The sequence below is a fragment of the Myotis davidii genome, unplaced genomic scaffold (assembly GCF_000327345.1).
Source record: "Myotis davidii unplaced genomic scaffold, ASM32734v1 scaffold59, whole genome shotgun sequence".
Classification (NCBI taxonomy): domain Eukaryota; kingdom Metazoa; phylum Chordata; class Mammalia; order Chiroptera; family Vespertilionidae; genus Myotis; species Myotis davidii.
In genome coordinates this window covers 811,770-834,506 of record NW_006293001.1, presented here as the reverse complement: position 1 = coordinate 834,506, position 22,737 = coordinate 811,770, and the positions used below count along the sequence as shown (strand labels likewise).

Sequence of the window (22,737 nt, the reverse complement as noted above, 5' to 3'; positions counted from 1 at the left end):
GTACTTACCAGTGGCCCTGGTGACCCCTGAATTTAATCAGTTCTCATCTTTCTTGACACATGTATAGTTTTTGACACACTTTATTACTCTATTCTCCTTGAAACATTTTTTTTTTTTGCTTTTCAGAATTTCATTTTTTTTCCTCCTAGTTTATTTATTTTTTTTTAAAGTCAGAATACCTGGTTTCTTCCTTTTTAAAAAAAAAATATATCTTTATTGATTTCAGAGAGGCAGGGAGAAGGGAGACAGAGATAGAATATCAATGAGAGAAAATCACTGATTGGCTGCCTCCTACATGTCTCCTACTGGGGATCAAGCCCATAGTCTGGGCATGTGCCCTTGACTGGAATTGAACCTGGGACCCTTCAGTCCACAGGTTGAAGCTCTATCCACTGAGCCAAACCAGGTAGGACCCTCCTAGTTTTCTATTTTCCCCCCTGGTTCCTGTTTATGTCTCCACACATGCCCCAGGCTTCAGTCCTTACACAACTTCTACCAGCATTCTTTCACTATAATTACTCTCTTGGTGAAATAATCCAATTCCCTGGATTTAGATAGCATCTAAATGGTAATGACCCACAAATTTGCTTATTCTTTTTAAGGGGATTTAAAAAATTTGAGACATAATTCACATATAGCATTATATTAGTTTGAAGTATACAGCATAATGATTTGATATTTGTGAAAAGATCACCTCAATAAATGTGGTTAGTGTCTCTTAACCATACGTTGTTATAATTTCTTTCTTATGATGAGAATTTTTAAAAGACTACTCGCTTAGCAATTTTCAAATATACAATACGAGATTATTAACTACTAGAGGCCCGGTGCATGAAATTCGTGCTGGTGGCCGGGGGGTGGGGGGGTCGTCCCCTCAGCCCAGCCTACATTCTCTCCAATCCAGGACCCCTCAGGGGACATCCCTCTCACAATCCTGGACCACTGGCTCCTAATTGATCACCTGCCTGCCTGCCTGGTCACCCCTAAATGCCACTCCTCCCCCCCCGCCCCCTCCCCTGCCAGCATGGTCGCCCCACTTAGCCTGCTATTCAGTCATTTGGTCATCCCTCACTAACCCTCCTGCCGGCCTGTTTGCCCCACTCAGCCTGCTGTTCAGTCATTTGGTCAGCCCTCACTAACCCCCCTGCCGGCCTGGTCATAGGTAGCCATCTTGTGAGGGCGTGAGGGTTAATTTGTATATTACCACTTTATTATATAGGATCGTCACCATGCTGTACATTACATTCATTCCATAACAAAGATGGATGCTTTTGAAATCATTTCTTTGTTGGTTAGTTTGTCACTAATTATGAGAAGAAGTGTGTTATACAAAGTAAAACACTTTCTTTTCTGCAGTATAGTGCATTATGATTTTCCAAAGAGGGTAGATAAATGCTGTACAGAGTTTCCTGAACTTACTTCAGCAATATAATTTCTTTTTTCCAGAGCATGCAATTTTTTCAAAAAGCATGTCATATTTTTGATGCTTTATTAAATGTATTTGGAGCTCTTGTCAGTCTTATTTTACTTATTAGGGAATTGAGGCTTAATAAATTAAAAATTGGAACCATACTCTCAGGTTTTTAACTCTTGTTTCATGTTGCCCTTGTTGCTTTGAACTTACTCTTTGTATAGTATTTTTTTCCTGATTTCAAATAGGAAAGTTAAGCACTAGAATTTTTTTATAAGGGAAAAAAGGTTTCATGTGTTGGTATTAGGAAATGTTAATATTTGTATGTTTTCAGGTTTTTCTTATATCAGCATATGATAAGGAAAGACAATTTAGGTTTCAGTCAACTTTCCTGAAATCACTTAAGTCCTCTAGTTCCTTTTTCATGTTTCCATGTTAAATAATGCTTTCAATTATTTTGAGTCACTTGAGAAAGGGGCTCTTGGACACACAGAACTGGTGGTTGCTAGAGGGGATGGGGGATTTGGGGACTGGGTGAAAGGTGAAGGGACTAGGAAGCACAAATTAGTAGTTATAACATGATCATGGGGAAGTATGTAAAGCATAGGAAATATAGTCAATAATATTGTGATCTGTATGGTGCCAGTTGGGATACTAGAAATATTGAGGGGCATACTATCTGAAGTATATGATAGTCTAACCACTAAGTTGTACACCTGAAAGCAATACACAGTAGAATTGAGATGGGGAAACCAAGGCAATGGAGGCTTGGAGAGCATAAGTCTTGGGCAGCCACGAAGAGGTGAAGGTGGATTTTGATTGTATGTCCCCAGGCCAGTGACTGATTCTACCAACCCACACAATATCTATGATTATTAGGAAATTATATTCTACAACCGACACAGACATGCTGGAGGTGTTCCTTTGAAAAGTTGTCAAGTGCCATCTTATTACAAGACTAGAGGCCTAGTGCATGAATTCGTGCACAGGTGGGGTCCCTCAGCCTGGCCAGCTGCGGGGAGGGACTGCAGGAGGTTGGCGAGTCCTGGGAGGTTGGCTGTGGGAGTATGCTGACCACTGGGGGCAGCTCCTGCATTGAGCATCTGCCCCCTGGTGGTCAGTGTGCATCATAGCTACTGGCCAGTCATCTGGTCCTCCAGTCGTAAAGGTCGCTTAAGCTTTTATATATATAGATGGGTGTACTCTGTTTTTTAATTTGCCTTTTTACTCAACGTATGTTTAGAGCACTTTTTTCATGATGGTAGAGAATAACAATCACTTTTTAAAAAATCTTTATTGTTCAGATTATTACAGTTGTTCCTCTTTTACCCCCCATAGCTTCCCTCCACCCGGTTCCGACCCCACCCTCTGCCCTTACCGCCCCCCCCCCACTATCCTCATCCATAGGTGCACGATTTTTGTCCAGTCTCTTTCTGCACCCCAACACCCCTTTCCCCCCCGAGAATTGTCAGTCTACTCTCTTTCTATGCCCATGATTCTATTATATTCACCAGTTTATTCTCTTGATCAGATTTTTTACTCACTTGATTTTTAGATTCACTTGTTGATAGATAGGAAAACCCAGTCATCCCTTGCTTAGTCCTTTCATATTCACTCTCTGAACTTTTAATTTTGTTTTAGGAGAGGTTCAAATTAACAGTGATTTAGAATATGTGTAACTAAATTCAAAATTGTACTCCCATGCACCAATAGGTTGTGGGGTTCCATTCCCAGTTATTGGCACATGCCCAGGTTTCTGCTTGATCCCCAGTAGGGGGCATACAGGAGGCAGCCCATTGATGATTCTCTGTCATCATTGATGTTTCTATCTCTCTCTCTCCCCCTCTGCCTCTCTGAAATCAGTTAAAACATATTTTTAAAAAAAGAGCAAGCCTGAGTAGTTTACATTTTTTCTTTCATAAGGAGTGGAAACATCTTTGAGGTGTTCCAGGGGCCCTTCTGGAGTACACTAAAGCTATTCCTAGTAGTTTTAATTATATATTGTTGAGATTTTATTCCTAAAACCCTCTTTTTCTAATGAAAACCAGGGAGTCAACTTTATTAATACATTTATAACCTCTAGAAACATGTTTCATAGACATCAAATTCAGTTATTGGACTTTCTTTTAAAAAGCTTTTATTTTTTTTGGTTCACTTAGCATAAAAAGAAAGTCAGTTTAAAAAGCTTTTATTTTACAAAATATTTTTTACAAATATTTTCAACAAAATGTAAGATAAATTTGTAATCATTTCCATGGTGGGAAAAACTAATGTATGTATTTTTGCTTCATTCATTTACAATTTAATCACCAAACAGTGTTTTTAAATGATCTTTTAAAAAAGTTTTTAAGTTAAAATTTAGTTTTTCCGTCATAATTTATCCCCTATACTCTCTTTCACTACCAATCACCACCTCCATCATCACCCAATCCCTAATCCTTGAAAACATCACACTGTTGTCCTGTCAATGAGTTACTTTTTTTTCTTTCTCTCTCTTTTTTTTTTTATCTCTAAATCCCTCTACCCCCATGCCTCCCTGACAGTTGTCAGCCTGCTCTCAATAAGCATGTCTCTATTTTGCTTGTTAGGTTAGTTCATTAGATTCCACATGAGTGAAATGATATGCTACTGGTCTTTGTATGACTGGCTTATTTCACTTAGCATAATGTTCTCTAGGTCCATCCATGCTGTTGCAAAGGGTAAAAATTCCTTCTTTTTTGTATGACTGAAGTAATATTCCACTGTGTATTGGTAAATGTACCATAGCTATTTTATCTACTCATCTATTGATGGACACTTGGACTGCTTCCAATTTTGACTATTGTAAATAATGCTACAATGAACATAGGGGTGCCTATATTCTTTCAAATCAGTGTTTTGGGTTTCTTCAGGTAAATTTCCAGAAGTGGAATCATTGGGTCATAAGGCAGTTCCATTTTATATTTTTGGAGGTAACTCCATACTGCTTTCCATAGTAGCTGCACCAATCTACATTCCCTCCAATAGTGTATGAGGGTTCCTTTTTCTCTACATCCTCACCAATACTTGCTGTTTGTTGATTTATTGATGATAGCTATTTTGACAAGTGTGAGGTGATAACTCATTGTGGTTTTAATTTGCATTTTTCTGATGATTAGTGACATTGAACATCTTTTCATGTGTCTTATTGGCCATCTGTATGTCCCCTTTGGTGAAGTGTCTATACAGGTCCTTTGGCCATTTCTTTCTTTTTTAATCTTCACTCGAGGACATGTTTTTATTGATTTTAAAGAGAGAGGAAAGGAGAGAAAGAGAAACACTGATCGGTTGCCTCCCATACACACCCTACCTGGGGATGGAACCCACAATCTAGGTATGGGCCCTTTCCAGGAATCAAACCTGAAACCGTTTTGTGTGCGGATGATGCTCCAACCAACTGAGCCAGGGCTGCCCGTTTTTAAATTGGATCATTTATTTTTTTGGTGTTGAGTTTTATAAGTTCTTTATAAATTTTGGATAGTAAGCCCTTATCAGATGTATCGATGAATATGTTCTGCTAGTGAGCTGTCTTTTCATTTTGTTGTGGTTTCCTTTGCTGTGCAAAACTTTTTAATTTGATATAGTCCCATTTGTTTATTTTTTCGTTTTTTCTCTTGCTTGAGGAGATGCATCAGAAAAATTATTGCCACAAGAAATATCAGAGATTTTACTGCCTATGTTTTCTTCTAGGATTTTTATGGTTTTAAGTCTAACATTTAAGTCTTTAATTCACCTTGAGTTTATTCTTGTGTGTGTGGTAAAAGGAGGTGATCTAGTTTCATTATTTTGCAAATATCTGTCCAATTTTCCCATCACCATATATTGAGTAGTCTATTTTTAGCCCATTGGTTGTTTTTGCCTCCTTTGTCAACTATTAATTGACTATAAAGGCATGGGTTTATTTCTGGGTTTTCTATTCGGTTCCATTGATCTGTATGTTTGTTTTTTGCCAGTACCATGCTGTTTGGTTAGCTGTGGCCTTGTTGTATAGTTTGATATTAGGTAACATGATTCCTTCAACTTTGTTCTTCTTTCTCAAAATTGCTGTTGCTATTTGGGGTCTTTTATGGTTCCATATAAATTTTTGGAATATTTTTTCTAGTTCTGTGAAATATGCCATTCATATCTTGGTAGGAATTGTGTTGAATTTATAGATTCCTTTGGGTAGTAAGGACATTTTAATGATTATTTTTTTTAATCCATGAACATAGTATATGCTTCCACCTATTTGTATGTTCTTCAATTTCTTTCTTCAATGTCTTATAATTTTCTAATTACAGATATTTTACATTTGTGGTTAAATTTATTCCTAGGGATTTTATTCTTTTTGAAGCAATTGTGAATGGGATTGTTTTCTTAGTTTCCCTTTTCTGATAATTTTTTGGATATTTATCTTGTATCCTGCTACTATACTTAACTCATCAGTTCTAATAATTTGAACTTATTTTTGTTAATCCTGGGTGAAATATAAATGTTATATCAATAACTCAAAAGACATGTCTGCTCTACTTAAATCAACAAGCTTAAAGTAGACTTTATTTGCTAAGGATTAATCTTAGATCATGACTGTGAAAAGCATTTGAGTTAGTTTTTATATATCTGAGAATTTTAGAATAACCAATCCTTATAAGTGCTTGCCTTCATATCAATTAATTTTAATTTCTTAAATTAATTTTAACAGTGCCATCCAGAAGCAGAAAGTTATCTCACATGTACATACACAGAGACAGACACAGAGACGTTTTAGCCATGAGAAAAATTCACTAGTTTATAAAAGAACAGTGTGATCCAAATTTTGTTTTGGCAGTTTGGTTAAGAAGACACACTTATATCTGTTACTAAATTATATTTTTCTATCACCACAGTGGCTGAATCAACAGAAAACCAATCATTTTGACCTATGAAATGTTAACGAGAATTGAATTCAATGATGAAAAAAACATTTCAGCATGTATAAAATTATAAACAAGCATTGCAAGAGATAATTTCCCACAGTACTGAATCTTTATCAAAGTTACTGACCAAGATACAGAATGTCCTGATGTATCTGACACCAATATTTATCCAAGTTTCATGAACGGCATATCTGACATTGTTCACAATTTAGGTATGTTAAGCTGGCAGTGCTTTGAAATTACCTGTGCTTCTTATATTTTTATTTAAATTAATTTTAAAGAGCTATATACTAACAATTTCTTATATTCTTTAGTGTTGTAAATTATAATTCCATATATAGCTTCTATCTAATTAGGTACAATTTTTAACTATTCATATGTAATTTCAAACTGCAGAACAGTTGCAAGAATGGCCTTTATCCTTTTTTCCAAATTCACCTGCTTTTTTGTTTTTGCTGTTCTAAACCATTTAAGAGTAATGGCCCCTAGATGCTTCAGTGTATATGAAGAATAAGGGCACAGTATCCTCAGAAAAATGTAAAGCTTAACAAAACTCTAATCTCCTGTGAATATTTCAGTTTTTATTAGTTGTCTAAATATTGTCCTTTGTGTTTTTTCTTTCATTCAATATAGAATAATCTAGGATTAAGTTTTGCAATTAATTATCAGTTCTCTTTGTTTCCTTTCATCGGTAACTTCTACAGCTTTTATCATTTTTAACATCAATGTTTTTGAAGAAAATATCCCCCATAGTTTCTTTTTAACGGAATGTGTCTAATTTGGGGTTTTCTGATGCTTCTTCTTGGTTAGGTTCAGGTTTCACATTCGAGGCAAGAATACTACAGAATACTTGCATTGTAAGTGATCTTTATCTTCCATTCATTGCAGTTAACTCATTGAACTTTCTTTCTGCTTTGCCCTTTTATTCATTAGTTGCACTGAACAAAATTAGGATGTTATTTAAGTGCTCTTATGGTGTTACTGGGATGGATGGTGGTGATAGTTGCACAATTTGAATGTATTTAATACCATTGAACTGTATGCTTAAAAATGGCTAAGACAGTAAAATTTATGTTTATTTTTTTATTTATTGATTTTTTAGAGAGAGAAACATGATCTTTTTTTAACTAATTACTTTTTTTTTTTACTAATGACTTTTTAAAAACTGTGTGGTTTTTAAAATTTTATTTTAGAGAGACAGGAAGGAAGAAAGGGACGGGGAGAGAGAAACATCAATTGGCTGCCTCCTTCACGCCCCCTACTGGGGATTGAGCCCTCAGTCCGGACCTATGTCCTGACCAGGAATTGAACCAGTGACCTCTCAGTACATGGGACAATCAATGCTCAACAAACTGAGCCCACCAGCCAGGGCTATTGTTCACTTATTGATGCATTCATTGGCTGCCTTTTTAATGTGCTCTGACCTGAGATTGAACCCCCAACCTTGGTTTATTGGGACAATGCTCTAACCAACTGAGCTACCCGGCCTGGTTATTATCTATATTTTAAACAAGAAATAAAAAAAGGAAAAGAACATATGGTAGACCTAGGTTTTATATTTCTTGTGAATTTAATGAGTGACCAGTTGCCTAGAATTTAGTCCTACACAGATAATATATTCTTAAAAAATACTTACTATTTAGCATCATTATTTTAGTTAATAAATGATATAGCATAGGAAAAAGTTTTATTGTGTATATGACTCCCTTTTCCTATAATGGTATACTATCAACTTTTGTTTACTTCTTACCTACCAACTTAAATTTTGCAATTTGGAGTTTTAGTCCTCTGCATTCTTAGAATATTTTCATGTTTCCTCCTGTTTCAGAACAAAAATTAGAAAAGTAAACGGTATTTGTTTAATAAATTGCTGTACTTTAAAAGGAAGTGTTTCTGCTCTTAATGTTCCTGTTTTATCAAAATGTATATCCTATATAATAAAAGCCTAATATGCAAATTGTCCCCTCAGGCGGTCCTTTGACCGAGAGTTCCACCAGGAGTTAGACCGCTTGCTATGATGTGTGCTGACCACCAGGGGGGCGGCGCAGAACAGGGCGGGCGTTGGTGATGTGGCGCTGGCAGCGGGTGGCAGTGAAGGCGCTGCCAGCTCCAATGGGCCCTGACGACAGCGGGACCGTGGTGGGAGTAGGTGAGTGGGCAGCACCAGGCCAAGGCGGGTGTGAGCGGGGGCCTGATTGCCCCGCCAATTGCCCTGCAGACAGCGACCAGTGGTGGCAGTGGGGCGTGGGGCTGCTGCCCAGCTCCTTCAGTGCCTGGGAGCCAGGTGGCGGCCCTGCTCCCCGCCGTAATTATTTTCCTTTCAGTGTGCACGAATCCATTCACTGGGCCACTAGTAAAATATAATAATCTCAGATAATTGATAACTTACCTTTCACCTTGACTGATAAAGATATGTAGAATTTTCTTTCCTATTATGATTGCTTCTTATTATAGATTAACACAATAGGATTTGTCGCATAGTCTATAAATATAAGAAATCTAGATTATTGTTATCATATTCATAAAAGGTGATTTGCCTCTGTTACCACTACTCTACTGAAATAGTTCTTTTGTTCATAATGAGTTATAGCCTACTTTTTATACGGTGTATTTTTTTTATTGATTCTTTTTAGGGAGAGAGGAGAGAGAGAGAGAGAGAGAGAGAGAGAGAAATAGCGATGTGAGAGAGAACCATTGATCAGTTGCCTCACATACCCACCCAACTGGTAAATGTTCAACCAACTAAGCCACATTTTTCAGGGCTATATTCTCTTTTTAAAATCTAGTGAACTTATCTTAGTCCTTATCATTACGTATATTAATAATGAGTCTTGGCTTTTTGAATCATAATTTGTCTATTTTGTATGTAATTTCCATATACATATACATATATACAAAACACTTCTTATTACATTTTAAAAAGCTGTCTGTTGGTCTGCCTTGAAGGAAATTTTAGATACAAATGGTTTGCTTACTGCCTGAGATATTGAGGGAGTAGGAATAAGAGTAGAGCTCCTGAGGCTAGATAACCTCTATAAATAGATCCTCTCTAAATAATTACCTGAATCCCAAGCTAAAAGATACAGTGTGTTTGTCCCACAATGATTGCTTTGGCTCTACAATCCACTGCAGAGATCTTGAGACTTTGTCTGTTCTAGGAGCTAGATCTATTTCATTCAGTGAACAAAAAATTACTTATTGATCGCCTATTACAGATTAGGCATTGGGAAGAGAAAGATGCACGAAACACATTCCCTACCCTCATAAATTAAGCAGTGGTCGGCAAACTCATTAGTCAACAGAGCCAAATATCAACAGTACAATGATTGAAATTTCTTTTGAGAGCCAAATTTTTTAAACTTAAACTAACTTAAACTATATAGGTAGGTACATTGTTATTAACTTAATTAGGGTACTCCTAAGGTTTAGGAAGAGCCACACTCAAGGGGCCAAAGAGCCACATGTGGCTCGCGAGCCGCAGTTTGCCAACCACGGGAAGGGATGATTAACACTCATTTGAAAGAATAGGTAATTGCTATACAGCTTAGACTCCAAAGATCAGATAGATGAAATATAGATTCCAGTTCTGTTATTTAAGTGTAGGTCCATTACAAAAAGTAAATTTTTGTTTTTTAATAAATTCTAACTATTTTCAATGAAGCCTGAAGTTTTCCAATACTTTTGAAGTTTAGAAACTGGAAGGCTTAAGAAAGTTTAAATAGATTCCCTTTAAATTGTGTCAGTTAATAAAATCAAAGCATTTTCCATTGAAATATTGATATTCAGAATTCATTGCATTTTAATTACTGTATCCTCCAAAAGAGATACGTCTTCTAGAATACAGGTAACTTCAAATGTTGCTACAACAAATAAAATATTTTTTGTGTAAATTTATATTATTGTTTCAGAGATTTGTCTTTGATTATTATATAACTGTCTAAATCTTAATTTTCTATAGCAGAAAAATTCAAATAGTATGTTTTTGAATCTATACATTATTAAATGTATTAAGGGAGCATCTGTCTAAAAAGTGGCACTGTTTCAAATCTTTCCATAAATTGCTTTCATGCTATATTCAATTACTGTATTTTCACTGGTAATTATATCACTTATTTTAATATATTGAATTTTGTGTCTTCTCCACAATCAAGATTTCAAATCCTTTTCACTTTTCTTAATCCCCCAACCTCTCCACAGCCCCTTGTAATTTTTGTATCACACATGTTTATATTTCTTAAAATTTAAAATGTTTTAAAACACTGCAAACAGACTATAACATAATACAATGAAAATGCATGTGTGGTACCTACTATGTTACTTTAGTAAACATTAACCTTTGCCACATGCTTCAACTTATTTTCTTTTCTTATTGACTTCAGAGAGGGAAGGGAGAGGGAGGGGGCGGGAGAGAGAGAGAGAGGTCAATGTAAAACATCAACCAGTTGCCTCCTGTAAATGCCCGATCTGGGGATCAAACTGGAAACCTAGGTATGTGCCCGGACTGTAAATCGAACCCACCACCTTTTGGTGTATGGTATGACGCTCCAACCAACTGAGCCACACTGGCCAGGGCTCAACTTATTATTTTAAATGAAAACAGGTAATAGAAATAAAAAACTCTTTTGTGTCAATTTATATTACGGTTTCAGAGATTCATCTTTGTTATACAGTAGTCTAAATTTAAATCTTAAATTTAAGAAACTTCATATATAACCTACCCAACGCCATTATCTCTCCTTCCTTTCTTCACTGAAGAGGGATTTATGTTGATTACTCCTATGAAAGTGTTGTACATTTTTGTATCACATGTTTATATGTATTTTTGTTTAGCATGTTTTAAAACCTTATAAAGCACTATACTGTATGTATCATTTTCCAACCTACTTTTTTTCACTAATCTTTGTTTTTCACATTTATCCATGTTTATTCATGTAATATAAATCAGTCAGTCTAATTACTGAATAGTATTTCATTTTATGAGTATAATACAATTAATGTATCTGTTCTAATAATAGATATATAGGGTGTTTATAACTTTTCACGATTAGTGTCACAAGGAACATTCTTGTACTTGTTTTCTTATACCTAGCTGTGGGAGTTACAGAAGGGTATGCTTCCACAACTGAACTGGCACCTTGAAATGATTAGCATTGAACAGTGCTCTCTGTGGATTGTACAATTTACCTTTCACAGATCATAGGTCTGTGTTGTGACTTGTGACAGCTCTCACCTCATGGCTGTCAGCAGACTACCCCTGCCCAACCTTCAGCCTGTCCCCTCCACTCCTCTCAAGTGAACCCCAACCTCCTGCCATCCACACCTCCAGTGGGGTGGGGGTCGGGGCCACTGCCACCTGCTGTAAATCCCTGGTGTTTCTGAATCATATGATCTTGCAAGGAGTAAATGCAAGTTTCCATTTCTTTTGATTCTGAATGAATTTGATATTATCAGACTTAAAATTTTTACCAATCTAACTGGTTATTAAGTGATAGTTGACTGTTATTTTTATTTCTCGATTGGTTGAAATCTTAGTCATCTAAATTTCTTTTGTAAATTGTCTGTTCATATTCTTGGCCTGTTTTTCAAAACTAGGTTGTTTATTTTTTATTGTACATATATGCTGCACAGTTATATGTATTGGAGATGTCTTCTCAGTGACTTTTCACTTTGTTGAAAATGTGTTTGTTGTGTAAAAGTTTAAAAATTGTTAATTTAGTTTAGTTTTTTACTTTGTGATTATGCTTTAAAAATATTTGCCTACTTGTTTTATTGTTACAGTGAATACTTCAAAACTTGTAGGCTTATAACAACAACAATAATTTTATTTCTTCTCATGGTGTCAGGAATTTAAACAGTGTTAGCAGGGTTGCCTTTGCTCTGCTCTGCTTGCCGTAGATGAAGCGACTGGGGGTTGGGCTGGCTCGAAAGCTCTGTGCTGGGATAATCTGGAGCTGTCTTTGCTCAGCCTTCAGGTTGATGCTGGCTGCTAACTGGTACCAGCTTGGCCACCAGCCTGAAATCCTATACACTTATTCAGTGTTAAATACAAGTAGTAACAACAAACATTCAGTTTTTTCTTGACTCTGTTGGGAATGTTTCTTTATTTTAATTATTATTTGTGACTGTTAATATGTTGTCATGTCAGAGAACTTTTCTACTCTTCCACTAAGTTGGATAAGAGTTTTAATCACAAGTTAGAGTTAAGTTTATTGCATGCTATTTTGCATTTTTAGAAGATACTATATAATTCATTGATAATTATAACTAGCATTAATAGCTTTTTAGAAATAGACCCGTTCTTTCATTCTCTGTATAAAACCTGCTTAATCATGACTTGTTAATATATTTTAATATTACCAGTTTAAGATTTCACAACTACAATTGGTTTAGTTTTGCTTTCAAAATTAAACTAGCTTCATAAAATGTCTTTTTGTCTTTATCTGCCTTCTTTTTCAAGATAAATAAATAATAAATACCTAATCCAAAAGAAGGCAAGAAGAGAAGACAAAGGGACAAGAAGCATAGGACTAGTGGAAAACAACTAGCAAAATGGTAGATTTAACTCCAGTGATGTTAATTATATTAAATGTAAATTATCTAAATATACCAATTAAGAGGAAAAATTGACAAATTGGATAAAATTCCAAGACCATATTATATGCTGTTGAACAGAAACTCATTTTAAATATAAAGACACTACAGGCCCGGTGCACAAAATACATGCACCAGTGGGTCCCTCAGCCTGGCCCTCTCACAATCCAGGATCCCTTTGGGGATGTAGCAGTGCTAGAAGTGGCAGACCGCTGGGGAGGAGCCTGAGCCGGGGCCAGGCACCAATCCGCTCCAGCTCATCCCAGCCCCACTGTGCCTGCTGCAGCTGTGCTTGCCAGCTGTGAGCCCAGCTTCTGGCTGAGTGGCTCTCCCACTGTGGGAGCACACTGACCACTAGGAGGCTGCTCCTGCATTGAGCTTCTGCCCCCTGGTGGTCAGTGCACATCATAGTGACCAGTTGACCAGTCATTCGGTCGACTGGTTCTAATGGTCACTTAGGCTTTTATATAGATAGGTAGCCCTGGTTGGCGTGACTTGATTGGAGTGTCATCCCATATACACTAAGGTTGTACGTTTGATTCCCTGTTGGGGCACATACTCAGGTTGTGGGTTTGATCTCCTGTTGCTTACTGGAGGCAACCAATCAATGTCCTCTCTCACATCATTTCTTTTTCCTTCTCCTTTTCTTTTTTCCCCTTACCCTCTCTTAAAAAAATCAATAAAAAATGTATCCTCAGGTGAGGATTAAACAAAATAAATAAATATAAAGACATAGGTAAGTTAAATATAAAATGGTATAAATGATATACTCTACAAATACTAATCAAAAGAATATTGGATTGTTTATATTAATTTCAAACAAAGTAAATATCAAAGCAAGGAATTTTATCTGGGATGAGAGAAATTAATGATAAAGGGTTGCTTTCATCAAGAATTGTCAAGACAAAATTCTTTAAATTGTGTTTTGGTTTCTATTGTTGCTGAGGAATTGTCTGTCATTATTTCTTATGAGGCAATCTGTCTTTTTCTCTGACATCTATTGTGACTTCTTATTTTTCCACAATTTTATCTTGATGTATCTAGATGTGGATATATTTTTATTATTTTTCTTGGAACATAAAATATACTTTCAATCTGAGAAACTGATTTCTTCCTTAATTCTAAAAATCACTGGTTAACGCTTCAAATATTGCTTCTTTATCACATTCTCTATTTTTTTCTTATGTCCTTCTTATTAGTTAAATGTTGGAGCTTCTCAATATCTACTAAGTGTCTCTTAACTGTTTTTTTTTTAAACAGGTTTATTGAGATATGTCACATACCACAAAATTTACCCTTTTATTTATTTTTTTAAAAATATATATTTATTTATTTTTTTTAGAGAGGGAGGTAGGAGAAGGAGAAAGAGATAGAAATATCAATGAGAGAGAAACATCGATGGATCAGCTGTCTCTTGCACACCCCTTACTGGGGGTCGAGCCCACAACCCAGGCACATACCCTAACCAGGAATTGAGCCTGGTGACCTCTTGGTGCATGGGAAGACGTTCAACCAACTGAGCCATACCAGCTGGGCAAATTCACCCTTTTAATTAAGTATACAATTTGGTGATTTTAAATTTATTCACAGAGTTGTGTAATCACTACTATATAATTTTTAGAACATTTTCATCACGCCATGAGAAATTCTCATATAAACCAGAAGTTACTTCCTATTTCTAGTAATTTACTTTCTTTATGAATTTTCCTATTCTGGACATTTCATATAAAAGGAGTTTTTCAAGATGTGGTCTTTGTGACTGGCTTCATTTATGTCATAGCATGTATCAGTACTTCTATTTTGTTACCAAATAATCTTTTATTATAGGGATATACCACAATTCCTTTATGCATTTATCAGTGATGGACATTTAAATACTTGTCAAACGTATAGAACAACTATGGATAATGCTGCCATGAATATTCATGTACAAAAACTACACACATGTAGATTTTTGGGTGAATATGTTTTCAGTTCTCTTGCTTATATACCTAGGAATGGAATTGCTGGGTGATACAGTAACACTGTTTAACTTACTGAGAAACTGTGAAATATTTACCAAAGTGGCTGCAACATTTTATAATCCCACCAGCAATCTTTAACAGTTCTTCGCATTTTTGATTTTGATAATACAGTTGTAAGTTTTGGTAAACTTAAAACTAATACTAAGTTTCAAATGAAGCATTATCTATATAGAAAAATTTAATATAAAAGAATAACAAGGAAGGAAAATCAAATGCTAAAAAGTGATAAAAGAATGACTATACATGGTAATAAGTAAAATTGTTTACTTTTTAGAAGTTTACTTTTCACACATCAATTTTTCCTAAATAAATGTACTTATTAGTATTTTTTTTCTTTCAAAAACAACAATTTTTTTCAATTCTGCAACACCAACTGTGTCTCCATCAACTTAATTCAACTCTGACGCTAATTATTCAGACCTAACCTGATCTGACAGGATAAGGACTCTGTCCCACAAGACTGTCCTCACTTTGATGCCATCTGCAAATGGGGTCTCCAGGCTACCCATATTTCTTTCCTGCCTGGCCAACTACTAATCAGAGGTTCCTATGACTCCCCCTTCAGAACGCAGTAGAACTCAGGAAAGTGTTATACTTACTATTATAATTTATTATAAAGGATGCAGATGAACAGCCTGATGAAGAGGTACATAGGGTTCGGTCCAGAGTGTCCTGAGCGTAGGAGCCTTTGTCTCCAGAGTCAGTGTACACTATCTTCATGGCATGTGCATCTGTCGTTGACTAATTCAGAGGCTCCCTGACCCTATTGCTTGGGGTTTTTATGGAGGTTTCATTACATAGGCATGACTGATTAAGTCATTGTCCATTGGAGCTTGAACTCCATCTCAATCCCTTCTCTCTCTGGAGTTAAGGGAGTGGGGCAGAACTGAAAGTTAACCCTCTAATTGAGTAGTTGGTTTTCCTGGTCACCAGCCCCTATTCTGAAGGTGTCTACACACCCCTACCCCTTGAGTCATCTCACTAGCATACAAAGACAGTAAAATTAAATTCTAGAGCTTTCTGAAATTCTGTGCCAGGAATCAGGGACAAAGACCAAATATTTATTTATTTTTTATTATGCCATAAGCATCTATTATATCTTAGACATAACCGTTGCTTTTATGGAACTTGGAATCTAGTGAAAAGGGACAAACTAATAAAAAATATCCTAACAATATGAGATAAGTTATTTAGAAATAGAGATATTCACAGCTCACATATCCAGACTGCAGGGAGTGCTCAGAGTTGGAATTGGGGTTAGAGGGCAGGTGACAGATTAGAAAGTTTGCTTTTTGTCTGACAAAAAGGAAGAAGATAAAGGGTCAGCAATGTCCTGGCGCTATAAATGACCGGAAAAGGCGAGGTCACTCTCACTTCAGGGTGATATACAGAGAGATTTTTATATCCAGTATAGACAATGATTTGACTTAATGATTTTATTTATTTTTTTACTTTTTACAATGGTGTGAGAGTTAAACACATTCAGTACAAACTGTACTTCAAATTTTGAATTTTTTTTACTGTCCTAACAATATGGCAAACAGTACTCTTGGTGCTGAGCATTTGCAGGGAGCCTCAGCTTCCAGTCATCCACCGGATCACGGGGATAAACAGATAAGATACACAACTTAGTTTAACAGATGTATACTAAAAGCCTATTGTGTCAGAAACTATACAGGCTTATTATTTTACCATGAAACATTTTCTGTACCTTAATGCAGTGACCTAGCTTCTTTGGATTAAGTTAGATTACAACAGAAAAAAATACTTGACAATGTGTTCATTGCATTAGACAATTTTGTCTAACTGTAGGCTAAAACAAGTGTACTGAATTCATTAGGGTACGCTAGGCTAAGTAAGCTATGATGTTTGCTAGGTGAGATGCATTAAATGCATTTTTGACTTAGGATATTTTCTATTTCTAATGGGTTTATTAGGATATACTCCCATGATAAGTCGAGGAACATCTGTATTATTCTACCTTTTTTTTTTTTATCTCTTGCCCTTTTCTATATAGTGAAATTCCATTAAAAATACGAGAACGAGCCCTGGCTGGTTTGGCTCACTGGATAGAGCGTCAGCCTGGGGACTGAAGGGTCCCAGGTTCGATTCCGGTCAAGGGCATGTACCTTGGTTGCAGGCACATCCCCAGTAGGGGGTGTGCAGGAGGCAGCTGATTGATGCTTCTCTCTCATTGATGTTTCTAACTCTCTATCCCTCTCTCTTCCCCTCTGTAAAAAATCAATAAAATATATTTAAAAAAATACTAGAATGAAATTATCTTTCTATAGTCAAATTGATTTCTAAGTAAGAACATTTTGAGTTTGAAAATTTAAACCGAAGATCAGAATCTTTATTTTCCACCTATTAGTATTGCATCTAAGGGGAAGGTAAGGCACAGAAAAGATATACAAGTTAGTTTAACAGATGTGTATTGAAAACCTACTATGTACTGTGTATCAGAAACTACACAAGGCTTATTATTTTACCATGAAAAATTTCTATATCCTAGACCAGTGATGGCGAAGCTTTAGAGCTCGGCGTGTCAGCATTTTGAAAAACCCTAACTTAACTCTGGTGCCATGTCACATATAGAAATTTTTTGATATTTGCAACCATAGTAAAACAAAGACTTATATTTTTGCTATTTATTTTATATATTTAAGTGACATTTAACAAAGAAAAATCAACCAAAAAAATGAGTTTGCGTGTCACCTCTGACACGCGTGTCATAGCTTCACCATCACTGTCCTAGACTTAGCTTCTTTGGATTAGGGTAGACTATAACAACAACAACAAAACTGTCTCCCAGGATTAATTGATGAAAATGATGAAATTTTTATTTATATAGGTTTTCTAATATTATGACAATAAAGCAATTAAAAAAGTAAAATATTTAAAAATTTTGAATTACAAATTTTTACGAGAAATTTAAATATCTTATTTTTTTTATTTTGTTTTTTTTTTAAAATATATTTTATTGATTTTTTACAGAGAGGAAGGGAGAGATAGAGAGTTAGAAACATCGATGAGAGAGAAACATCCATCAGCTGCCTCCTGCACACCTCCCATGGGAATGTGCCCGCAACCAAGGTACATGACCAGAATCGAACCTGGGACCTTTCAGTCCGCAGACCGACGCTCTATCCACTGAGCCAAACCAGTTTTGGCAGAAATTTAAATATCTTTTATTTTTGTTTTTAAAAATCCTAAATATACCAACTTTTAAATATAGCAAACATTATATTCACAGTATATTATACTATTTCTGCTTAATATTATAAAACTTGAAGTGAATAATTACTGAAGTACAGCATTAAATCTATATCTGTATTTTTATTGAAGCTTACTTTGTACTAGAGGCAAGGTGCACAAATTCGTGCATGGGTGGGGACCCTCAGCCTGGTCGCCGATTGAGCCTGCCTTGCCCAGTCGGGAGGAGTGGAGCGGACTGTGGGAGGTTGGCCGGCTGCGGAAGGTTGGCTGTGGGAGCGCATTGACAACTAGGGTGCAGCTCCTGCATTGGTATTCTGCCCCCTGGTGGTTAGTGAGCATCATAGTGACCGTTAGACCAGTCGTTCGGTTGACTGGTCATATTGGTCGCTTAGGCTTTTATATATATTGATATGAGAAGAACACAGTCTGCACATTTTGCAGTATATTGGTTATTCTTTGGATTGCTCCAAAAACAAGCATTTTTAGAATTGCTCACTTCACAATGTTTTTAGAACTGAAGGCAGCTATTTTGAAATATTACAATTTTTATGCTTGTTTAATTCACTAGCAGTTTGAGAACAAGAATCTATTTAAATCATTTTTGTTTTGAGAATAAGGCTGGGTGGCATTACTATGTAATGCTATGTATCATTGGTACTGTCACAAATATATATTTTGAAATTATAAGTCAAGACATAATTAGTTAAGGAACAGATGGCTTATATTGTTATTGGTAAATGCTGCCTGTACATCACCAGGTAGAACAGAGAATATGCCAAGTATGCTATTGGGTAGGTCATGGAACCCCTCAGATAAGGAAAAAACTAGTCAATTATATAATAAAATTCATTTATTATACAATAATAAATTAAAATTATGTCTAATACGATTTATATATTTAAGTGATTAAGCTTAGCAACTTTTCATGATCTTTCTCCTCCCAGCAAATTCAGTATTATCTTTGTTTCAAATTCCAGCTCTTAAGAATCACAATCAGGAAACTGAGAAGTGTTCTTTTCACATCATTTTTACCATGAATTTCAGTTGCTGATTGAATCTGATTAACTATCTTAATGATCAGTATCTTCTATTCGAGAACTTTAAAGAAAAATGCTGCCTGTTCAGACCAGAGTAATCCAGACACTGGCCTGTCTTTGGCCTCTATTGAAAGAATCAAACTAGTGTTGCCTATAAAGCTTCAAATAGGAGAGCTTTTAATTTTTGTAAAGCTGTTTTGTCCATATTGAGAATTCAGGGAGCTTGCATATAGTCTATACTTTTATTTTCTTAAGCTTTAATCCATTTATTTTGTTAGTTTCTTTGCAGTACTGCAAACTTTTTAATATCTACCTCTTTTTACAAAACAAAAGAAAAAAACAAAAATCTACCTCTTTTTCTTATTACTTGACAATTGCCAGTTTTTGCTGAATGTTAAAGCAATATGCCCCTTTATTGATATCAGTTCTTTTACTGGGCAATATATGGTGAGGAAGAAGAGAATTCATAGGCAGTGCAAGGATTTCATATTGCTAGTAGTATTATACAACAGAATGGAGATGTATTTTCTGCCTCAAAGTAATTTTGATCTGCCATCATCATTCGCACAAATTATAATCTATTATATTTTGTCACTTTTAATCTGAAAACTGCTAATAGATGACAGTATTTAAAAATTCACTGTGAACAAAACTTCACAACAAAACAATAAATAACCCAATTTAAGAATGGGCAAAGATTTGAATATTTCTCTAAAGCAGATATACAAATGGCAATATACAAAATAAACTAATGAAGAATATAGATCCAGAGACATAGAAACAGAATAGACTGTGAAATCTCAGAGGGAAGACCGGAGGGAGGGAGTGGAGGGGAGAAACTAACCAAAGAACTTATATGCATACTAGAGGCCCGGTGCACGGATTCGTGCACTGGTGGGGCCCCTTGGTGTGGCCTTCGGGGATCGGGCTGAAACCGCATCCAACATCCCCCGAGGGATGGAATAGTGAGCGAAGTGGCAGGTGGCTGGGGAGAAGCCACTCCCACTTATCCCAGTCAGCTGAGCAGTGTTCCTGCTGTGGGAGCGCACTGACCACCAGGGGCAGCTCCTGTGTTGAGCATCTGCCCCCTGGTGGTCAGTGCGCATCATAGTGACCGGCCTAATGGTCGACCGGTCACTTAGGCTTTCATATATGTATGTATATATATGTATATATATGTGTGTGTGTGTGTGTGTGTGTGTGTGTGTGTGTGTACGTATATATATAATCCATGGACAATAGTGTGGTGAAGGCCTGGGTGTGGGGCCAGGGGCAGGGTGGAGGGGGCCAATAAGAGGGAAAAGGGGATGTCTGTAATACTTTTACTTTCAACAATAGAGATAAACTTTAAGAAAATAAAAAATAAAATGGTGAATTTTATGGGAGTTTATCTCAATTTTAAACATTTATAATGATTTAAAAAATTAGAATTATTTAGGGAAGGATTACCTGAAACACATAGAATATTGCTTTGGATGTTTCATATCTTCTCCTTGAATTAAAGTGATGAGTGAAATACTCTAACCATGTTGTTCTAGCAACTGAAATGCTCTTAAGTATTATGCCATTGACCACTTTCTGAGGGATGTTAAATAAGTATTCCTTCCAAACTTATTATTCTGTTTATTGCTGGCATATTTTTGACAATTCAATAGGATGAATTTCCTCAGGTCTCATTAACAAATAGAGCATTGTTTCCTTTAAGAAAATGATTTATCATCACTGTATGAATACTGTGAATAATATAAAGGAACAAAATCTGCAAACAACAGTCATTTCTTCTTTGCTGTGGTTATCAGGAAACTCAAAGCTATATATTTGGTCCCCCAGTGACAAAGAGTACAGGGCCTTATGGCATGCATTTTTGAAACTATCCTTCTTGGCCTGATACTATTTTCATCACTCTCGATTTCTTATTTTTTTGTATATTATGTACCATAGTATATTATCTTTATATCTTATTTTAGAATAGGACAGGGTATAAAGATATATATGGGATAAAGGATCTTATAATTAAAATGCAAATGTGCTTGAATAACATAATTTACACTAATACACAATCAGTTGTCTTTATGACTTTCAAATTCTTTTTTAACTATCTAACTTTTACCCTTTTGATGTTGTTGTTAATCCTTACCCGAGGATATTTTTCCATTGATTTTTAGAGAGAGTGGAAGGGAGAGGGGGAGACACAGAGAGAATAACATGGATGTGACAGAGACACATCTATTGGTTGCCTCCAGCACATGCCCTGACCAGGGCTGAGGATCATGCCTATAATTGAGTTAGTGCCCTTGAAAGGAGTCAAACCCTTTCAGTCCGCAGGGCTGATGCTCTATCCACCGAGCCAAAGCGGCTAGGGCTAACTTAGCTTTTTTAAGGAGACAAGAGAACATGGTGGAAAGTAGTAAGCAGAGAGAAGGGAACTCTGGAAATGATGAAGATCTGTGTAAATGATTGGTGTGTGAGTTGCTGTCTGTTTTGAGTAGAGTGATGAGTTACAGAAGAGTGCGGGTTCTGGAAATCCAAATGTGAAAATAGAGGGAAATGGGGAAGTTCATTGGAGATGTTTTTTAAAATTGCTGGCTTTACTCTTTGTCTAATGTTGATCCTATTTAAGCCCCACTGTGCATAATGAAGTAAAAGCTGTTTATGGCATTATTTTTACATTGTGCAGCTGCATGTGTGCAGCTTAGAAGGACATTGACATCACATCATAAAATATGTCCACATTGCTTTGCATAATATTTTAACATGGCAGCCTCTATTATAAAATAATATTGTTTCTAAATGGTTTTTAATTTAATTATCTACATGTGGCACTTTCCCCTATGATTTTCAGTATAGTTTAATATAATCCTTAAATTACTTACATGTCTTATATTTATTATCTCTGCATTTCTAGCAGCAAGGTCAGATTTATGCATTTATTAGATGCTTAGTAATAATTGATTTTGCTTCTGTACTTTTCCCCATAATTTTTTGCCTTCTCTAGATCATCTCATCAGCATATATAATGCTGTACAATTCCCCCATTTTATTACAAAAACCTTGCAAGACCCCACATTCCCCTCCAGCTACTATACCATTTCTTTTCAATCCTTCATAGCAAAACTCCTTCAAAGAGTTGTTCATATATATGGCTTCTATGTCTTCATCACACTTTCTTTCTTGCTTTTGTCTTTATCACTCCACTAACAACATTTTTGTCTGGGGCACCAGTGAAATTTGATAAATCCAATGGTCATTTCTCAGCCCTAGGGTTAAGTGTTTTCCCAGCAGCAGTTGTCATAGTTGATCATGTTATCTTCCCTGAAACTCTTCAGTTGGGTACTTAACTTTGCCAAAACCAAATTCTTAATTTCTTAATACAGCCTCTACCAGCGCCACCAAACCTATTCCTAACACAGTGTCTCCATCTCAGTCCTTAGCAGCATTAGTCATCCAATTGATTGGTCTAAAATCTTGGAGTCATCCTTGACAATAATGCTTTTTTATTTAGTCCACTAGAAGCCCGGTGCCAGGGGGCAGCATTGGAGGCTCAG

At 36.0% G+C, this 22,737-nt stretch overlaps 1 protein-coding gene and 1 long non-coding RNA gene across 15 annotated transcripts in view; one reads left to right on the top strand and one right to left on the bottom strand.

Moving 5' to 3' along the window:
* LOC107183520 overlaps positions 1-9,223 on the bottom strand; it is a 23,324-nt gene extending 14,101 nt beyond the window's left edge. The window contains exons 1-2 of the long non-coding RNA XR_001514311.1: positions 9,212-9,223; positions 8,051-8,056 (exon numbers count right to left, since the gene is read on the bottom strand). This is a non-coding gene — a long non-coding RNA (uncharacterized LOC107183520). The remainder of the gene's footprint in view (positions 1-8,050; positions 8,057-9,211) is intronic.
* The window catches only part of BAZ2B (bromodomain adjacent to zinc finger domain 2B), a 319,669-nt gene that overhangs the window by 103,713 nt on the left and 193,219 nt on the right, over positions 1-22,737 (top strand). The gene's annotated exons all lie outside the window — the stretch shown is intronic.